Source organism: Perognathus longimembris, chromosome 6, assembly GCF_023159225.1.
Source record: "Perognathus longimembris pacificus isolate PPM17 chromosome 6, ASM2315922v1, whole genome shotgun sequence".
Lineage (NCBI taxonomy): Eukaryota > Metazoa > Chordata > Mammalia > Rodentia > Heteromyidae > Perognathus > Perognathus longimembris.
Genome location: NC_063166.1, coordinates 70,843,127 through 70,853,647, shown reverse-complemented (window position 1 = coordinate 70,853,647; position 10,521 = coordinate 70,843,127).

The window sequence follows — 10,521 nt, the reverse complement described above, 5'->3', positions numbered from 1 at the left end:
GGTGCTGCCCTCCCATGCCTCCAGGCTCTGCTCCTCCAGATGGGCATTGAGGCCTTGAGCCTGCAAAGAGGGCTCCAGTCCCAGCTGTCAATTGACTGGGCATGCATGGGAAGCTTTAAATAAGAGCCACGCAACTGAGACCCATCAGCCCCCAGAACAAGGAGAAATATTCTGGTTTCACACTGCTGAAGTTTGGGCAAGGAAATAGCACCTCAAATTCTACACAAAACAGAACTTTACTACACACAACTTAAAGGGGCATCGTGATGCGGTGTGGAAAGTATAGCAGAACACCCGTATGCATAGAACTTTGCAGAAGAGGTGGTCCTTGGTCGGACACCTTAAAAGTGCTCTGGAATGAGTCGGGTGAGGACCAGAAGGGCTTTGGAAAGGAAGCACAAGCAAAGCCCTGGGAAGTGAGAAGGAGCAGGAGTGAGCTTGAGGGTTCAGTCCCACAGAGGCAGAGCTAAGAGAAAGAGGCATATCCTGATAAGACACAGCAAGCAGCTGTGTCTCACCCGGATCCATGGGGTGCAGGGGGGGGGGGCGGGGGAGACTTGGCCGGAAGGATCAACTCGGGGGCAAAGGTTAATGGGAAGGAAGCTCAGGAATGATTGCAATCACCGTGAAGAACATGCACAAGATGGGAGAGGGCCCAGGGTAGAATGGGTTACAGAGACATTTCACAAACTGGGGACTGATGGAAGTGTGGGTAGGAGACAAAAGAAAGGCTTGAAAGCTGGAACAAACAACTAGGAGAGGGAGTTGCCATGGTAACCAAGGTAGTGAAGGGTTTCAGGGAGAAAGTAATCAACACAGCTATATGCCCTGAATCACAGAAAAATAAGCAGCAAACAAAATCCTTAGAATTTAGCAATCAGAGGACTATTGTGGCAAGAACTGTTTTGAGGGGCTAAGGGCTAAAAGCTAGCTATCAGAGGCAATGGAGGAAGAGAGTGGATGGGTGGAGAAAATCAAGGGAAGATTCAAGTGGTGGGTAGCAAGAAAAATGTGAGTGATCAAGGGAGGGCTTTTGGTAACAAGACTGAACCCTAGAATTTTCTAGGCGTGAAAGAGGACACCAGGAAGAGAGGGAGAGCATGAAAAGAAAGATCTGGAGGTGAGCTGGGATCCCTCCCTCTCTACACACACCAGCTCAGGCAGGCTGAAAAGGAAGAAAATGGGTCTGATTTTGGATGGCTCTGGGGAGAAAGAAAGGCCTGGGGAAAATACCCATGGTGCCCTTCCTGTGCCTGAAAAGGGGTCCTTAAGGCTGATGAACTATCAAAGTTGCCTTGTGGCTAAGATGGGTGAAAATGGAAAGAGAGGAGTTGAGCTGAGTAGCTTACCTGACCAGGTGCTTTTTGTGGATATTCTTCCAGGGTCCTGGCCCTCTTGCTTCCAGCTGAGTTTGACTGGGAAGGACCCGGCAGGAGACTGGAGGGAGGGAAGCAGAATGGGATAGCCTGGCTCCCTTCCAATGGCTGTGGGATGATGGTGACTCACTGCTTAGCCTACACCTACAGTGGGTCACTCTCTTCAAGCCCCACGTGTCTCTCCTAGTTCTGAAAGGCCACACTACCTTCTCACCCCTTCTGGCCTACAAGTGTCATGGTTACCCCTGTGGCCCCACCCTGTCTGGGCAGAGTCCTGACACTGAAGGAATCCTTTCGCATACCCCATCCATCTCTCCTACAGACCAAATGCTGAGGAGGACTCCGGACCCTCACTGAGTCAGAGGACTGGTTGACAAGTGCAATGGGGAGGTCACAACCATGAGCCCAAACAGACCTGCTCTCCGCCTAGGAGAGCTGCCCAGGGAGAAGCCAGATGTTAATCGAGCAAATAAAGAAATCCATGGTTTCGAGCTCTTGACAGGTGTCTAGGGAGAACTTCCCAGATCCAAGCATGGAGTTTTCCTCAGAGCAGTGAAACTCACTAGGAAGGAGAAACACGAACAGCAAGTAGGACACTGTGGTAAAAAAAAAAATGGCATCTTCTGAAACCAATCTGAATCATGACTGAGGCATTTGTCAGTAAGAAAGATGTTGGCACAAGGGACAGAAAACTCAACTCAAAAGCATTAAAACAGTGAGAGATTCATTATCACGCATAATAGAAACAGTCGTAATGCCACCATGGACCCGAGCTCTGTCCATCTTTCAGTTCCCTCAACCTTACTCTATGGACCTGTCCCCACAGTGTCAACATAACTGCAGTCCCTCCAGGCATCATCCATGGTAGCAATGTCCAGAGAGGAATGAAGGGAAGTTGTTCTTCCTTATACCTTTTTTCTTTATATTTATAAAGAACCCAGGCTAGGTGCTGGTCGCTCAAGCCTGTAATCCTAGCTACTCAGGAGGCTGAGATTTGAGGATCGAGGCTCAAAGGCAGCCCGGGCAGGAAAGTCCGTGAACCTCTTATCTCCAATTAACCATCAGAAAACCGGAAGTGGTGCTGTGGCTCAAGTGGTAGAGTGCTAGCCTTGAGCTGAAGAACTCAGGGACGGTGCCCAGGCCCAGAGTTCAAACCCCACGACGTACAAGTAACAACAACAACAACAAAGAACCAAGATTGAGAGGTTGGTTGGAAGTCCAGGTCCTAAGCAGTGGTACTTAATGAGTCCTTCTTTCTGTATCAGGATGTGGTGGGCGGTTTTACAGGGAGAGACAGGGCAGGTGAGACAGAGCACGCTTGGCTCTCTTTTCCTCTTCTTTCATTTACTTTGGAGTTAAATACATTTGTAATGTGAAGGGTTTTCATTATGGTATTCCGATATATGTACATGGTATGCCTTGAACAAATTTACCCCTTCCTCCCTTATACCCACTTCTCCTCTCCCTCCTACCTACTTTCTGAGCACCATTCAGTGGGTTTCACTAGGTTGTGGTTAGCGATCATCTATCTATCTATCTATATCTATCATCTATCTATCATCATCTGTCTTCTATCTATCTACCATCTGCCTATGTATCCACTAAGAAATCTTTCCCTGAAGGCTAGGTGCAAGCACACACCCATGTGCATGCACACACAGACTCACACACAATCTTTCATTGATAAATTTGCATCGATGCCTACTTGTAAACCATTGGTGAGGGGCGTGGACCTGTGCCCTGTGATTGACACCGGCCAGTTAGGATTAGGAGCTGAGAGGGTCCAGGCCTGCAGAAGGTCCACAGAAGGACATGGGGAATGGCTTCCTTTAGCAAAAATCCAGGAGGACTGACTGTTGGGCAGGAGCGTATTGGGATGGGTAGGGGGCACACAAGCCTGGAGGTAAGGCCCAATCTTTCTTTCTTTTTTCTTTTTTGGTCAGTTGTGGGACTTGAACTCTGGGCCTGGGCACTGTTCCTGAGCTATTTTGCGCAAGTTAGTGCTCTACCACTTTGAGCCACAGCACCGCTTCTGGTTTTCTGGTGGTTAACTGGAGATAAGAGTCTCAAGGACTTTCCTGCCTGGACTGGCTTTGAACTGCGATCCTCAGATCTCAGCCTCCTGAATAGCTGGGATGACAGGCGTGAGCCATGGGCTCCAGCTAGTTCCAGTCTTTCTGTAGGACCTATTGAATGGTTTTAAGTAAGAGGTGAGCGTGCCAAGGGCCTATATGTCAGCAAGGCCTCTGGCTGCTATGAGAGTGTTGGCTTACTGGGGAGAAAGAAGAGATTTGGGCAGAGCAATTACCAGCTGCCTACAGGGGCCTGGCGTGGGGTGACGGTGATGCTGAGGTCGTGGAGTGTGGGTGAAAGAGGATGGCTGCGTGTCTCCTACCACAGTCGGCAGTGCCATCTCCCAAACAGGAGCACCAGCCAAGGAGAAACAATAGGTGGTGGCGGGGGGGAAAAGGATTCAAATTTTTAATGAAAAAAAATGATCATGTTATAGAAAAACAAAGAACAGTAGTCTGGGAGTTTCACTGGGGCAATGATGTTGAGATGTCTGGGTGGTTGACTAGCAGGCAAGAGTGCTGGACTGGAAATGGCGTCCTGGTCCTTGGAGAGGAAGATGGAGGTGTGGGGGGCAGACCCAGGAGGGGCGCAGAGCTTTAGGAAGGCACCAGGTAGAGAGGGAACTGGTACCAATGAAAGACAGGGCTGGAGCTCCAACCGTGGGCATGGGCCACAAGGAATTGGGAGCATGGGTCTAAGAAGGAAGAAACAGCAGGGAAGTGGGGGTTGTGTCCCAGAACCTAAGGGAGAATTTCCAGATGGATGGGTGACCGGGACAGGCCTAGGACATGGCTCCCGGGAGACTTCTGCTAAACAACTCTGGGGCTGGAGCAGAGCCCCATCAGGAAAGGGGGTGGGGGGGAGGGCTTAAGACTGGATGAGAGCAGGAAAGAGAAGGGGCTTGCAGGAGCCACCCACCCGGAAGGCCACAGGGGAGGGCTGGGGCGGGGGAGGGGGGCTGGAAGATCAGGGACAGGCAGGGAAGGGGCCCAGGGCAGCAGGATTGATGTTGAGGTGAAGGGATTAGTCGTGTTGATGGAAAGAGCAAAGTCCAATCATGTCCCCCTTGCAGGGAACCTGATCCCAGGCTCTCCTCTGCCCTCTGGCCCCACTGCAGCTCTAATTAGCCATGTTTTTGTCCCTGTGTCTGGGGTTGAGTCTTAGGCATTCTTTGTACCACTGGGCACCTAGCAACAGGCAGCCTTTGGGGCAGGGGCAGAACAATTCTCTTCTACCTGACCACAAATGACTGAAATGGTAGTTCAGGCTTTTCCTTTCTACCAAAAACACTGTGACCACTCTGAGCTAATGAGGTGGCAGGGAAGGGAGGCCTAGGGGTGGCTGGTATAAGAAGGATGGGTTCGTATCCCGGCAGGGCCTTCAATATAAGGTTGACATAAAAAAGAAGGCTGAGTTTCCATAGTTGACGCAAATGTCCCCCGCCAGGTCTCCTCCGTCCCCTTCCCAAGCTGGCCACAAATCCTGTCCTTCCCGGCTCCCCTCAAAGTAGAAGGTGACCTGGCCACCTTTCCTTGTGAAAGGGGCTGTTCCTGGCTTCTGTCACATTTGTCTTCATTTCTCAGCACATAGCCCAGCCTTCAACCAATTTCCCACACCAGGCCCCTCAGAGTCACCCCAATTCTTCCTCCCCACCAGCCCTGCATGCAGCCCCCACCACTCCAGATAGTTGTGTCTCCAGAAGCAAGCAGGGCCTGGCCTGGCCCTCCTCCATCACTGCCACCTCCCACTCCCAGCCCCGGCTCCTCACCCAGGAGGAAAAGCAGACGCCTCAAGGGGCAAATAGGCCCGTGCCCTTTCTGCGCCTCCCTGTCACTTCAGGGCTTGGCCAGCCTTAGTGACTGCATTGCCCGTAGAACAGTGTGGCACCATGTTTCCAAGGCCTTCGCTGACCCGCCCCACTGCCCTCCTCCTCAAGCTCCGTGCTCTCTCAGACCGAGACCCCCGGCCTTCCTCACATCTGGAAAGCCACCGCTCAGTCAGCTTTGGTGGCAGATGTTTTTGTCCTATTATGGAGATGGTTCAGTGATCGACTCTCTGGTCCCTGGGGCCATTTCTCCTGCACTCCCTCTGTCTCGCTGACTCCTGGCCCCCGTTTGTGGAGTGCACAGTAGTTCTGGAATGACATTCTCTCCCATCTTGAAGACAAGGAATCTGAGTCGAGAGAGAGAGAGAGCAGGCGGTGTGTGGGCTCTGTGTAGGGCATGGCTGGCCGCTGGGACTGCCTGCAGATTACAAGGCCGGGCTGCCGCTGGGCCTACCCCTACGGAGAGCAAAGATGCAATGTGACTTCCAGGGAGAGGAAACAGCCGGGGAAATGTGTAGATGTGTGAAAAGTAGCCCTGTAGGAAACCTAAGGTAAAATACCAAGTTGGAAATTAAATGTGGGAACCAGTCACTGAGGTGCCTGATCTGCTAAGAAATAGAGATTTCAAGGGTTCCAACCTAACAGGCATTACAGTGTAATAGAAAACAAAATAACTTGGGCTCTTTTGTAGATTTTTCTTTTGTTTTTGTTTGTAAAAAAAAATGGAAGAGGGAGGGGAAGACAGGGAAGGAGGGAGGGAGGGAGGAAGGGAGACAGGGAAGGAGGGAGGGAGGGAGGGAGGGAGGGAGGGAGGGAGGGAGGGAGGGAGGGAGGGAGGGAGAGAGGGAGGGAAAGACCTCCAGGGAATGGAATAGAAAGCCCTAACACAGGTCCTGGAGTTCCTAACACTGATTTATGAGCACACAGCTATCACAAATTAACAGAGAATGGGAGGATTTGTCACTAAATGGAGCTGTAAAGTTATCTTCACTATTTGGGGGGGGGGAACAATTTGAACTCTCTTTATACCAACCACCTAAATCAATGTCAGGCAATTTAAATGCAGAAAAACCCAGCACTCTAATAACTAGAAGAAAATGGAAATGATTCATTATCTAAACTGTGGTTGAGGAGAGCAATTGTAGCCTTCCCAGCCACAGAGCAAATTGTCGTGGAAAAAATAGCAAATATAATTGACGATAGGGGATGTAAACCTTCTCTACGCTGGAGTTCTCATACATAAAGCACTCACAGAGGCAATGAGGATTTTCATAACGAAATGTCGGGGCAGTCAAAAACCTAAAGAGTCCACTTATGAAAGATGAAGTTCAAAAGGCAAATTCAGTGGCAAATGTTGAACTTGGTCATGATTTTTTTTTAAATGAATGTAAATTAGGAGGCAAAGGACCGGCTTTCAGCCCATGCAAGGGCCACGTGATGACAGAGTCCTAAGTGTAGAGCAGGCTCCGTGCTGGGTAGAGGCCCCCGGCACTGCTGGTGGGGTGAGGAAGTGCTGAGACCTTTCTAGAAGGCAATTTGCTCAAGATGCGTGAAGAGCCTCAGAAAGAGTCATACTGTTTGACTCAGTAATTCCATTTATAGGAAACTCGTCCTAAGAAAATGATCTAAAGCAGTGCCCAAAGATGTGTGCAGAGAAATACACACGATAGCTTTAGTTAGGGAGAGAGAGAAAAATGGAGAGAAAGACAGAGAAGGAAAGGGAGAGAGGGAGGGAGAGAAAGAGAGAACCATCAGATTAGAATCTCTAGCTCCAGGGGAATGGTTAACCAAATTATGTTCCATTCATTAAATGCATTATTAGGCATCCATTAAACGTGATAATTACAAAGATTGTTGACTTGCATGGGGATGATGTTTAGCAAATAATCATATGAAAAGATGGTGCAAATTGCATGTATAATCTTAAAATTTTAGTGTAAACAAATACACAAGAAAAAATACAAGAAGCCAGGCACAAGAAGCTCATGCCTATAATCCTAGCTACTCAGGGGGCTGAGATCTAAGGATCACGGTTCAAAGCCAGCCCAAAGGCAAAGTCCATGAGACTCTTATCTCCAATTAACCACAAGTGGATCTATAGTTCAAGTGGTAGGGCATTAGCCATGAGTAAAAAGAGCTCAGGGTCAGCCCCCAGGCCCTGAGTTCAAGCCCTACTACCAGTGGGAGCATGTGTGTGTATGTGATACACACACACACGCACACACACACACAGACACACACACAGAATAAAAAAGGATGTGCTTTCCTGATACCTTTTCACAGAACCCAACAGTTAATTCTGGATTAGAGTTTGTTTGTTTTTAAATTGTAAGTTCCTCATGCTTTAGTAACTCTCCAATTTTTCTGCCATGTTTGGGTATCACTGTTTTATGGTGATATATTTTTAAATATAGAAGAGAACAATAAAAATATAATGAACACAATATGCAACTTACCATCTAGGATCATGCATCAGAAGAAAACTGAGAAGAAATGAGAGGTAGGTCTGAAGGGAATAGTACCCATGCTGGTGAGTTCTGAAAGGACCAAAAAAAAAAAAAACGAGGACAGAGCAAAAAGTGATCTAGTATGATGGATGGATGGATACTCTCTTTAAAGAACTCAGAGCTAGCCAGGTATGGTAGTTCCTGCTTGTAATCCTAGCTACTCAGGAAGCTTATTGGGAAGATCAAGAATCCAGGCCTGGGGGCTGGGGATATAACCTAGTGGCAAGAGTGCCTGCCTCGGATACATGAGTCCCTAGGTTCGATTCCCCAGCACCACATATACAGAAAACGGCCAGGGCTGGGGATATAGCCTAGTGGCAAGAGTGCCTGCCTCGGATACACGAGGCCCTAGGTTCGATTCCCCAGCACCACATATACAGAAAACGGCCAGAAGCGGCGCTGTGGCTCAAGTGGCAGAGTGCTAGCCTTGAGCGGGAAGAAGCCAGGGACAGTGCTCAGGCCCTGAGTCCAAGGCCCAGGACTGGCCAAAAAAAAAAAAAGAAAGAAAAGAAAACGGCCAGAAGCGGTGCTGTGGCTCAAGTGGCAGAGTGCTAGCCTTGAGCAGGAAGAAGCCAGGGACAGTGCTCAGGCCCTGAGTCCAAGGCCCAGGCCAAAAAAAAAAAAGAATCCAGGCCTGAGAAGTGGCTGTGGCTCAAGTGGCAGAGTGCTAGCCTTGAACAAAAAGAAGCCAGGGACAGTGCTCAGGCCCCGAGTCCAAGGCCCAGGACTGGCCAAAAATCAAAACAAAACAAAACAAAAAAACAAAATCCAGGCCTGGATAAATATTCAGGAGAATCCCATTTTAACCCATAAGAGCTGAGTACGGTGGTTCTCATCTATCATTCCAGCTATGGTGGCCAGCATAAATAGGAGAATAATAGTCCAGTCTAATCTAGGCCAAAAAAAGTAAAATCCTATCTCAAATAATGAGAAGACAGAGGGTTGGGAAGTTGGTTTAAGTGACCAAGCACCAGCCCAGCAAACCAGAGCCCTGAGTTCAAACCCCAGTACCACATCCCCACCCCCACACCGCTACATCCCCAAACACTCTTAGGGCTAAGAAATGGGGATCTTGTGTCTCCTGTGGACCAATGTCCAGTGTTTTAAATGCCAATCCTAGTCTGTAGGGGGTTCCCCCCATCTGGTCAGTTCTCTATCTGTACCAGTGTGAGCTATGCTCAAACCACTACTGCATCGCCATGAGCTCCCTAGAGCAAATCCATACCTTCTCCCCCACCTGCTGTGTTCCCAACCCTCCTCGCTCTCTCAAAAACCATCTTGGTTACTTTTGCCCTTTCCCTCCATCACATGGCTTTTTGAATCAGTGTATTAAGTTCTATTTAAAAAAAAATCCTAGTGAGATTTTGATTAGGAAGGTATTGACTTTGTACATTAATTTAGAGAAAGTTGACATCTTTACAATATTGACTCTTTGGATCCCTAACATTTCAAGGGTGGTTGAGTCAGAAGCTCTGATTAATGAGACTGGGGAGGGAAAAGTCGTCATAGAGATGAGTAAAAACAAGGAGAGGGGGTTGTCATGGAAACCAAGAGAGCTGAGCATTTCAAGAAGGCGAGAGTGATCAACAATATCAAACCCTGCCGAGAATTCCAATAAGACAGGGATGGAAAAACACCCAGTGGAGGTGGTAATTAAGGGGTTATCAGAGCCCACAGCAAGAGCAGTTTCAGGGGTGTGGTGGAGCAGAACCCCCAACTGCAGTGCCTGAGGATGACAGATAGTCAGTCTGTGAAGACGGCCCTGTTACCAAAGTTTAGATAATTAAGTTCAGATAATTAGAAAAGTTTGGGGAAGTATTGTCTGGAAGCTAGAGAGCGCTATGTGCAGTCAGGAGAAGGTTTTTCAAGTCAATTCAGTAAGTACTTTTGGAGTGAGTCTTTGTGTGGCTCGCTGATGAGATGGTGGGAAGGAGACAGACCCACCTCTACACACACGAAGCATACAGTCAGCGCAGGGCAGACAGACCCACGTGGTAACCACAGCACTGTGAGCACGAAGGAGACCAGTTAGGTCCCTAGGGTCAGGGACAAGGGCAATTGCTAAGACTTACCAGAGAACTGGAAGAGGAGGAAGAGCCAAGAGCAAGCAGAGCTCCCGGCAGAGGGACTGGCTGTGGCCCGTGGGAGTGACAGGAGCAGGCCACCACGCTGAAGTCCTGCAGGAAGGAAGAGGTGATCCCGTGGGGATGCCTGTAATCCCAGCTTCTCAGGAGGCTGAGATCTGAGGGTCCAGGGTAGAAGCCAGCCTGGGTAGACAAATCCAGAAGGGGAGCTGTGGCTCAAGTGGTAGAGTACAAGTCAAGCAAAAGAAAAGCTAAGGGACAGTGCCCAGGCCCTAATTTCAAGCCCCAGTGTGTATATGCGCGCGTACACACACACACACACACACACACACACACACACACACACACACACGTCTGCTGGCTGGGAAGGCTTGGGCTTTATATTCTGCTAGCCGCAGGGACCTTCAGACATGGCAAAGCCTCGTCCTGCCCTGCTCCCGTCGTCTCTCTGGCTCTTGCTGAGGAAGGGATGGTAGGTGCAGAAGGGCTGCAAGGAGCGGGAGGATGGATCGCATGCCACCTGCCACCGGAGCAAGCCTGGTGACGGCTAGCCTGGATGCAGGTGGGGGGTGGAGAAGCACGGGAAGGATGTGAGGAGCAAGGCAGGTCACAGGCATGTGGCCGTTAGTGGGGCGGGCTCATGGTTTCGGGAAGGC